The sequence below is a fragment of the Theropithecus gelada genome, chromosome 1, assembly GCF_003255815.1.
Source record: "Theropithecus gelada isolate Dixy chromosome 1, Tgel_1.0, whole genome shotgun sequence".
In the NCBI taxonomy this organism is placed as follows: domain Eukaryota; kingdom Metazoa; phylum Chordata; class Mammalia; order Primates; family Cercopithecidae; genus Theropithecus; species Theropithecus gelada.
The window spans coordinates 13,662,044-13,672,481 of record NC_037668.1 but is presented as its reverse complement, the minus strand read 5'-3'; the positions used below and the strand labels follow the sequence as shown (position 1 = coordinate 13,672,481).

Here is a 10,438-nt window from a genome sequence, read left to right as displayed (position 1 = left end):
GGCATTTGGGAGTTCCATGACTTTGCTATTATAAATAGTGCTGTAATAAACATATGTGTGCATGTGTCTTTATAGCAGAATGATTTATATTCCTTTGGTTATATACGCAGTAATGGAATTGCTGGGTCAAATGGTATTTCTGGTTCTAGATCCTTGAGGAATTTCCTTACTGTCTTCCACAACGGTTGAACTATTTACATTGCCGCCAAGAGTGTAAAAGTGTTCCTATTTCTCCACAGCCTCACCAGCATCTATTGTTTGTTGACTTTTTAATAATCCTCATTCTGACTGGCATGAGATGCTATCTCATTGTGGTTTTGACTTGCATTACTCTAATGATCAGAGATGTTGAACTTTTTTTCGTATGTGTGTTGGCCCTGTAAATGTTTTCTTTTGAGAAGTATCTGTTCATGTACTTGACCTAGTTTTTGATGGAGTTGTTTGTTTCTTTCTTGTAAATTTGTTTAAGTTCCTTGTAAATTCTGGATATTAGCCCTTCATCAGATGGGTAGGTTGCAAAAAATTTCAACCATTCTGTAGGTTGCCTATTCACTCTGGTGATAGTTTCTTTTGCTGTGCAGAAACTGTAGTTCAATTGGATCCCATTTGTCAATTTTAGCTTTTGTTGCAATTGCTTTTAGTGATTTCATCATAAAATCTTTGACCATGCCTATGTCCTGAATGGTATTGCCTAGATTTTCTTGTCCTTGTCTTGTTTCAGTTTTCAAAGGGAATGCTTCCACCTTTTGCACATTCAGTATGATATTGGCTGTGAGTTTGTCATAAATAGCTCTTAGTATTTTGGGACATGTTTCTTCAATACCTAGTTTATTAAGAGTTGTAAACATAAAGGAATGTTGAATTTTATCAAATGCCTTTTCTGCATCCATTGAGATAATCATGTGGTTTTTGTCTTTGGGTCTGTTTATGTGATGGATTACATTTATTGATTTGTGTATGTTGAACCAGCCTTGCATCTCAGCAATGAAGCTGACTTGTTCGTGGTGGATATGTTTTTTGATGTGCTACTCGATTTGGTTTGTCAGTATTTTATTGAAGATTTTTGCATCGATATTCATCAGGAATATTGGCCTGAAGTTTTCTTTTTTTGTTGTGTCTCTGCCAGGCTTTGGTATCAGGATGATGCTGGCCTCATAAAATGAATTAGGGAGGAGTCCCTCCTTTTCAATTGTTTGGAATAGTTTCAGAAGAAAAGGTACCAGCTCCTATTTGAACCTCTGGTAGAATTTGGCTGTGAATCCATCTGGTCCTGGGCTTTTTTTGGTTGGCAGGCTATTAATTACTGCCTCAATTTCTTAACTTGTTATTGATCTATTCAAGGATTTTACCTCTTCCTGGTTTATTCTTGGGAGGGTGTATGTGTCCAGGAATTTCTCCATTTCTTCTAGATTTTCTAGTTTATTTGTGTAGAGGTGTTTATGGTATTCTCTGATGGTAGTTTGTATTTCTGCGGGGTCAGTGGTGATATCACCTTTATCATTTTTTATTGTCTATTTGATTCTTCTGTCTTTTCTTATTTATCAGTCGAGTTAGTGGTCTATTTTGTTAATTTTTTCAAAAAAAAAACAGCTCCTGGATTCATTGATTTTTTTGGAGGGCTTTTCGTGTTTCTATCTCCTTCATTTCTGCTCTGATGTTAGTTATTTCTTGTATTCTGCTGGTTTTTTAATTAATTTGCTCTTGTTTCTCTAGCTCTTTTAATGATGAAGTTAGGTTGTCAATTTGAGATTTCTAGCTTTCTGATATGGACATTTAGTGCTATAAATCTCCCGCTTAACAGTGCTGTAGCTGCATCCTAGAGATTCTGGTACATTCTCTCTTTGTTCTCATTGGTTTCAAAGAACTTCTGGATTTCTGCCTTAATTTCATTATTTACCCAGGAGTCATTCAGGAGAAGGTTGTTCAATTTCCATGTAATTTTGTGGTTTTGAGTTAATTTCTTAATCCTGAGTTCTAAATAGATTGCACTGCGGTCTAAGAGACTTTTGTTATGATTTCAGTTTTTCCATTTGCTGAGGAGTGTTTTACTTCTACTTATGTGATCTGTTTTAGAGTAAGTGCTACGTGGTGCTGAGAAGAATGTATATTCTGTTGATTTGGGGTGGAGAGTTCTGTAGATGTCTGTTAGGTTCACTTGATCCGGAGCTGAGTTCAAGTCCTGAATATCCTTGTTCATTTTCTGTCACATTGATCTAATATCGACAGTGGGGTGTTAAAGTCTCCCACTATTATTGTGTGAGAGTCTAAGTCTCTTTGTAGGTCTCCAAGAACTTGTTTTATGAATCCGGGTGCTCCTGTATTGGGTGAATATATATTTAGGATAGTTAGCTCTTCTTGTTGAATTGATCCTTTTACCATTATGTAGTGCCCTTTTTTGTCTTTTTTTTTTTAATTTTATTTTATTTCACATTCCGGGATACATGTGCAGAATGTGTAGCTTTTTTTCATAGTAAACATATGCCATGGTGGTTTGCTGCACCTATCAACCCATCACCTAGGTATTAAGCTGCACATGCGTTAGCTATTTATCCTGATGCTCTCCTTTCTCCCACCCCCCATAGGCTCCAGTATGGGTTGTTCCCTTCCCTGTGTCCATGTTTTCTCCTTGTTCAGCTCCCACTTATGAGTGAGAACATGCAGTGTTGAAAGTAAACTTTCAAACTCCAAAGCCATTATTTTCTACCACAACTCAGAAGAAGCTATAGTGAACAGTGAAGTGGCTTCTTGTTGCTGACTGTGAAATTTTCATCTTCCATCACTAATTACATACCACTTAAATACATTTTATTAGGTAGGTCAAACCCATTACAAGTACTGTTTCTTAGACATTTAAAGTAGTATACAGTTTTGCTAAATGGTGAAAAATTAAGTAATCACCTGAATGGCCTTCAGATTCCATGTGTCATTTTTTTCATGTTTTCACTATTGTTTTCCCCAAATTATTTCCTTTCAGCATTCCCATAAATGCAGCTGGCATGTTTTCAAATCCTTCAATGATATATTCCTGGTACTGGATTTTCCCCTCTGAGACCCATTTCAGCAAGTCCTTTAGAGCTTTTTGGTGGGCATCTCCTTGCCAACAGGTCACGATGAACCCTTCCATGTGAAGCTCCTCATAGATAATAATCTCTGGGGTTGGGCCTGGGGGAAGTGGGCTGGTGCCACCATGCCTGGCTCATTTTTGTATTTTTAGTAGAGAAGGGGGTTTCACCATGTTGGCCAGGCCGGTCTCAAACTCCTGACCTCAGGTGATCCACCTGCCTCAGCCTCCCAAAGTGCTGGGATTACAGGCATTATATGTAGATATGTATATGTTATATGTAGAGATAGCTCTATATATGGCAATTCTTCCAAATTTCTTCATCTGGGAGATAACAGTGTTTGAAAATTTTCCACTTACATTATCAAAATAACAATTGTAACCATCAGGAGAGGCTTTCTTCAAAGTTTCTTCAAAGACTCTACTGTCTTGTAGTTAAAGACAACATCAAATCCAAGCTTTTTAAGGTAGGCAATCTTTTCGTCAGACCCTACTGCTCCAACAACTTTGCAGCCCTTGAGCTTTGCAATCTGCCCCAAAACAGAGCCCACAGCTCCAGCTGCTGCATTAACCATCACTGTTTCTCCACCTTTCACACCACAGATGTCAAGTAGGCCAAAGTAGGCAGTCAGGCCTGTCATGCTAACTGTCCCCAGAGCCAGAGACAGTGGTACTGTGTCAGGCCACTCTGTTGGCAGCTTTTCCAGATCTTTTCCATCAGAAATGGAGTGTGCTGTTCACCCTGAAGGAGCCAGTACAATGTTCCTGTTGGTAAGGCTGTATTTTCACTTTCCACAAATCTGGCCACTTGCTGACCCATCATTGTATCACCTCCAGTCTTTTGGCTGCCACTCTCATGTAAGGGTCCACAGTGAGGAACAAAGCTTCAAGCAGGACCTCTCTATTTTTAAGGGTGAGAGCTCAGCGATCTTCAACTCAAAGTCACCATTAGTAGGATTGCCAACAAAGTACTTCTTCAGGGTCCATCTCTTAGCACGAACCATCCTGAAGCTCAGGAGCCCGAGGATCCCACTGTCTGGGGATGGCGGCTGGGACTGCCTTCTTTGTCTTTTTTGATCTTTGTTGGTTTGAAGTCTGTTTTGTCAGAGACTAGGATTGCGACCCCTCCTTTTTTTTTTTTTTTTTTATCTTTCCATTTGGTTGGTAAATTTTACTCCATCCTTTTATTTTGAGCCAATGTGTGTCTTTGCATGTGAGATGGGTCTCCTAAATACAGCACACTGATGGGTTTTGACTCTTTATCCAATTTGCCAGTCTGTGTCTTTTAGTTGGAGCATTTAGCCCATTTGCATTTAAGGTTCATTTCTTTGTTTTGTTTTGGACAAGGTTTCACTCTTGTTGTCCAGGCTGGAGTGCAATGGCATGATCTCGGCTCACTGTAACCTCTGCTTCCTGAGTTCAAGCAATTCTCCTGCCTAAGCCTCCCAAGTAGCTGGGCTTACAGGTGCCCGCCACCATGTCCAGCTAATTTTTGTATTTTTAGTAGAGATGGCTTTCACCATGTTGGCCTGGCTGCTCTCAAACTCCTGACCTCAGGTGATCCACCTGCCTTGGCCTCCCAAAGTGCTGGGATTATAGGTGTGAGCCACCGCTCCCGGCCAAGGTTAGTATTGTTATGTGTGAATTTGATACTGTCATCGTGATGCTAGCTGCTTATTTTGCACACTAGTTGATGCAGTTTCTTCATAGTGTCATTGGTCTTTATATTTTGGTGTGTTTTTTGCAGTGACTGGTACTAGTTTTTCCTTTCCATATTTAGTGTCTCCTTCAGGAGCTCCTGCAAGGCAGGCCTGGTGGTGACAAAATCCCCAGCATTTGCTTGTCTGGAAAGGATTTTATTTCTCCTTCGCTTACGAAGCTTAGTTTGGCCAGCTATGAAACTCTGGGTTGGAAATTCTTTTCTTTAAGAATGTTTGATATTGGCTCCCAATCTCTTCTGGCTTATAGGGTTTCTGCTGAAAGGTCTGCTGTTAGTCTGATGGGCTTCCCTTTGTAGGTGACCTGACCTTTCTCTCTGGCTGGCCTTAACAATTTTTCCTTCGTTTCACCTTGGTGAATCTGACAATTATGTGTCTTGGGGTTGATCTTCTCATGGAGTATCTTAGTGGTGTTCTCTGTATTTTCTGAATTTGCATGTTGGCCTGTCTTGCTAGGTTGGGGAAGTTCTCCTGGATGATATCCTGAAGTGTGTTTTCCAGTTTGTTTCCATTCTCCCCATCTCCTTCAGGTACTCCAGTCAATCATAGGCTTTGTCTTTTTACATAGTCCCATATTTCTTGGAGGCTTCATGTGCTCCTTTTCATTCTTTCTTTCTCTAATCTTTTCTGCATGCCTTATTTCAGCAAGGTGGTCTTCAAACTCTGATATCCTTTCTTCAACTTGGTCAATTTGGCTGTTGATTCTTGTCTATGCCTCACGAAGTTCTCATGCTGTGTTTTTCAGCGACATAAGGTCATTTATGTTCCTTTTTAAACTGGTTATTCTAGTTAGCAGGTCCTCTAATCTTTTTTTTTTTTTTTTTTTTTTTTTTTGAGACGGAGTCTCGCTCTGTCGCCCGGGCTGGAGTGCAGTGGCCGGATCTCAGCTCACTGCAAGCTCCGCCTCCCGGGTTCACGCCATTCTCCTGCCTCAGCCTCCCGAGTAGCTGGGACTACAGGCGCCCGCCACCTCGCCCAGCTAATTTTTTTTTATTTTTTAGTAGAGACGGGGTTTCACCGTGTTAGCCAGGATGGTCTCGATCTCCTGACCTCGTGATCCGCCCGTCTCGGCCTCCCAAAGTGCTGGGATTACAGGCTTGAGCCACCGCGCCCGGCCTGGGTCCTCTAATCTTTTATAAAGGTTTTTCGCTTCTTTGCATTGGCTTAGATCATGGTCCTTTAGCTCAGCAGAGGTTTTTTTATTACCCATCTTCTGAAACCTACTTCTATCAATTCGTCCATCTCATCCTCTGTCCAATTCTGTGCCCTTGCTAGAGAGGTGTTGCGGTCATTTGAAGGAGAAGAGGCACATTGGCCTTTCGGGTTTTCAGCATTTTTTCATTGATTTTTTTCTTATCACCATGAGTTTGTCTAGTTTCGATCTTTGAAGCTGCTGACTCTTGGATGGGGTTTTTGTGGGGACTTTTTTTTGTTGTTGATGCTGTTGTTGTTGCTTTTGTTTTTCTTTCAATGGTAAGATCCCTCTTCTGTAGGGCAGCTACAGTTTGCTGGGGTTTCACTTCAGACCATATTCCTCTGGTTCGCTCCTGTGCCTGCAGATGTCACTCAAGAAGGCTGGAGAACAGCAAAGATAAGTGCCTCCTCCTTATTCTGGGACCTCTGACCTCAAGGGGCACCAGCCTGATGCCAGTAGGATCACTCCTGTATCGGATGTCTGACAACCCCTGTTTGAGGGTCTCACCTCGTTGGGTGGCACAGGGAACAAGACCTGTTTAACCAAGCACTTTGTCCCTTGGTGGAGAGGGTGTGCTTTGCTGGGGGAAACCCACTCATCCGGGCTGCCAGGATTACTCAGAACTACCAGGAGGAAAGGCCCAGGGAGATCAGGGTCCTGTCCTGGAGTCTCTGGCTGGAGTTGTTAGAGTTCCTGCAGGGGGACCCCACCCAGGCCTGAAGAGGCACTCTGGCCACAGCCTGCCACACCCAGTGTGTTGAGCTGTGGGAAACACCTCTTGGGACCAAGCTGTCCTGCCTCACTGGCTCCAGCAGTGGAAAAGTGCAGCCTGGAGCTATAGAGATGGATGCCGCCCTTCTGCCCCCCAGGGAGCTTAGTGTGATAAGCAGTTATGAGTCCCAGTGCTGGCTGCTGCCCCTTCCCCAAGGAGCTCAAATGGTGTAGACAGCAGGCAGCTGCAACTGTGGTGCTGGTCACCCCTCTTCCCTGTAACTTGGCAGGCTTAAGCAGATTCTAGCTGAGAGGGACCCTAGGCCCCAGTGGTGTGGGTTCGCGAGTGGGATCTTCCAATCCATGGATTGCACTGTTCCATGGAAAAAGCAGTTTCCCCAGCCGGGTAGCACTCTCACTTACCGCCGCCCTTGGCTTGGGGCGTGGGGTCTCCCCTGCCCCGTGTGGCTCTCGGGTGTGCAGTCATACCACACTGCTCTTCCTTCCTCTCCATGGATCACGCCAGCCGCTTAGTTCTGGTGAGAGATCCTGTATACCTTGTTTGCTGGTGCAGGATTCACACGCTATTATGGTTCTTTCGTTGGGAGCCTCTGATCGCTGCTGCTTCTAGTTGGCCATCTTGTCCCCCAACTTAGTATTCATTTCTGAGGGATAATTTCACTGGATAGAAAATTGTGGGTAGACAAGGGTTTTTTTTTTGTTTTGTTTTGTTGTTGTTGTTTTGCGGGGGGTTGTTCTGTTTTGTTATCAGTACTTAAAAGTCACTGTCCCATTGTTTTTATATTTAAGTAATTTCTTATAAGAAATCCATACTAATCTTTTTCCTATGTGTGTGCAATGTCTTTTTCTAGTTGTTCCGATATATGTAAAGTATCTTTTTTTAGTCAACCAGTTTTCTAGTTTTCAATAACTTGATTGTTGTATGGTGGAGTGGTTTGGGGTATGTGTGTATGTGTGTCTCTTTCTTGAAGATTAGATTTTTTTATTCTCTGTTTTTATAGCTTTCAAAAAAATTAGAAACTGTTGAGCCATTATTTTTCTGCCCCAGTCTGTCTCATCTCTTTCTGAGACACCAAATATGTATATATCATGTGCTTTAATCCCCACAAGTCACTGAGACTTTATCAGTCTTCTTTTTCTCTTTGATGCATTTTGGATATATTCTATTGCTATGTCTTTAGTATTTTCTTCTACAGTCTCTGACATGCCATTAGTCTTATCCAGTAAATTTTTTATCCTGGTGTTTTGTTACCTCTGGGAGTTCTACTGTGTCCATATTTATATCTTCCATTTATCTCATTATGTTCATGTTTATTTTATATTTTTGAACATATGATCATGTTTATAGTATCTGTTTCAACATCCTTATCTACTAGTTCTATCATCTTTTTCATTTCTGAGTCTGTTTCTATTGTCTGCACGTTCTCTGGGTGACACGGTTTGGCTGTGTCCCTATCCAAATCTCATCTTGAATTGTAACTCTCACAATTCCCACATGTCATAGGAGGAGCCTGGTGGGAAGTCACTGAATCATGGGGGTGGGTCTTTCCTGTGCTGTTCTCATGATAGTGAATAAATCTCATGAGATCTGATGGTTTTAAAAACAGAAGTTTCCCTGCACAAGCACTCTTCTCTTGACTGTTACCATGTGAGATGTGCCTTTCACCTTCCACCATGATTGTGAGGCCTCCAAAGCCAAGGGAGACTGTAAGTCCAATAAACCTCTTTTCTAAATTGCCCAGTCTCGGGTATGTCTTTATCAGCAGTGTGAAAATGGACTAATACACCTGGTTATGGGCCTTATTTTTCTGCCTGATGTTTAACACTTTTTATTAGAAGCTGGACATTGTAAATTATATATGGCTGGTTGCTGGATTTTTTTTTGCATTAAAAAAAATAAAAGATTGTTGGAGTTTGTTCTCTCCAGCAGTTAAATTACTTGTGTTGTTTTATTCTTTTGAAAGTTGTTTTTAAGTTCTTTCAGGGTAAGTCTATAGTCTTTATTCTAGGGCTAACTTGGCCCCACTTCCAAGGCATGGCCTTCCTGGGTTCTCTACTAAATGCTCTGTATACTCAATGTGGTCTGTTTATCTTTCCAGTCTGGCTGCTGGGAACTATAATAATCTCTAGCTCAGTGTGATATCTAGGAATATTTTTGTCTCCTTCCTAGCAGCTGTTTTTTTTTTTCCAAGAAGCTGTTCTTGCCCAGCCTCATGGAGGTTTACCCTACCATTCACAGATTTCTGTTGTTATTGATTCATAGAGACAACCATAGATATATGTGAGTCTTCCTCTCTTTCTCCCTCCTCTTGGTTACTCTATGCCAAAATCCAAGCCCCCTTGAACTGTGGTCTCTCCTTTACTTAACTCAACAGTTTGTCATGATTTGTTTGGGTTCCCTGCCGGTGCCACAGTCCAAAACTTGTCTGTGAGAAGAAAGCTTTTGTGCCTAAGGCTCACTTTGTTTATTTCACTTCTTTCAGGTGTTATAGTTCTGAGCTTTCCATTTTCCAACGCTTAAAAGCATTGTTCTTTTTTTCCTTGTTTGTTTTATTGGTCCAGTTTTCTAATAGTCTATAGTGGAAGCATAATTCTGGACTCAATTACTTCCTCATGTCCAGAAGCAGAAGACGCTTTACAATCTGCAAGCTATTTCTCATAAAGCCCACCCAACAATTTTCACCTACCCATCATTAGCTATAACTTAGTGACATGGCCACTGTTAGCAGCAAACATAGCTGGAATGTGTCATTGTTTAACTGGATACATTACACACACTAACAAACATCAGGGTCTTGTTTCATACTGGGGAAGAATAGATACCATGCTGGCAACTAGCACTTTCTGCTACAACTTTGTTTATCTTGTTTTTATCCATTACAATCAAACTTCTAAATGGCTACAAAATGGTTTATGTAATATGGATGTATCATTTATTTAACCATTTATCCTCTGTTAATGAACATTTAACTTGTCTAAAGTTTTATTTATTTATTTATTTTGCCACTACAAACCATACACTCATACGTACATAGACATATATATCTATTACATACTGGAGCGATATTAAAAATACCAGTAAGCAGTATGACGTGGAACTCAACCAACCAGCAGTTTTGCTGGTTCAAATAGGACAAATGTTTACCATCTGTAACAAATGGTATGGTCAGTCTGGTATTTGGTAATGAAAATCAGCTGTGCATACATCTGTTTAAGCATATCATTTACATACTTCTGCTTTTATATCTATATGATAGATTTCCAGAATTGGGAACATGTGGTGGAAGGGTATGTGTAGTTTAAATTTTAACAAATACTGTCAGATGGCTTTTTTAAAAGGCTGTAATAGCTTATATTTCTACCAAAAATGTATGAAAGTAGCCTATCACTGTCAACAGATTTTTGTCACTCTAAATTTTGTCAGTTTAAAGGTGAGAAGTGTACATTGTTACTTTAATATGCATCCTTCACTGCAAATGAAGCATAGCGACTGTTTATATATTAGCCCTTTCTACTCTCTCCTCCCTTTCTGCTCCTTTTGGCTCGCTCTCTCTCTGTTTTTTAAAGTTTATGGCGATGGGTGGAGCAGGATGGCTGAATATGAACAGCTCCAGTCTCCAGCTCCCAGTGCCAGCGACACAGAAGATGGGTGATCTCTGCATTTTCAACTGAGGAACGCAGCTCATCGCCAGCAACGGATCAAAGCTGGATGGAGAATGACTTTGACGAGTT

General features: G+C 41.1%; 1 pseudogene; it reads right to left on the bottom strand.

Annotated features, from left to right (window-relative positions):
- Positions 1-2,932: 2,932 nt before the first annotated feature.
- Positions 2,933-4,065, bottom strand: LOC112611624 (annotated as a pseudogene).
- Positions 4,066-10,438: the final 6,373 nt, after the last annotated feature.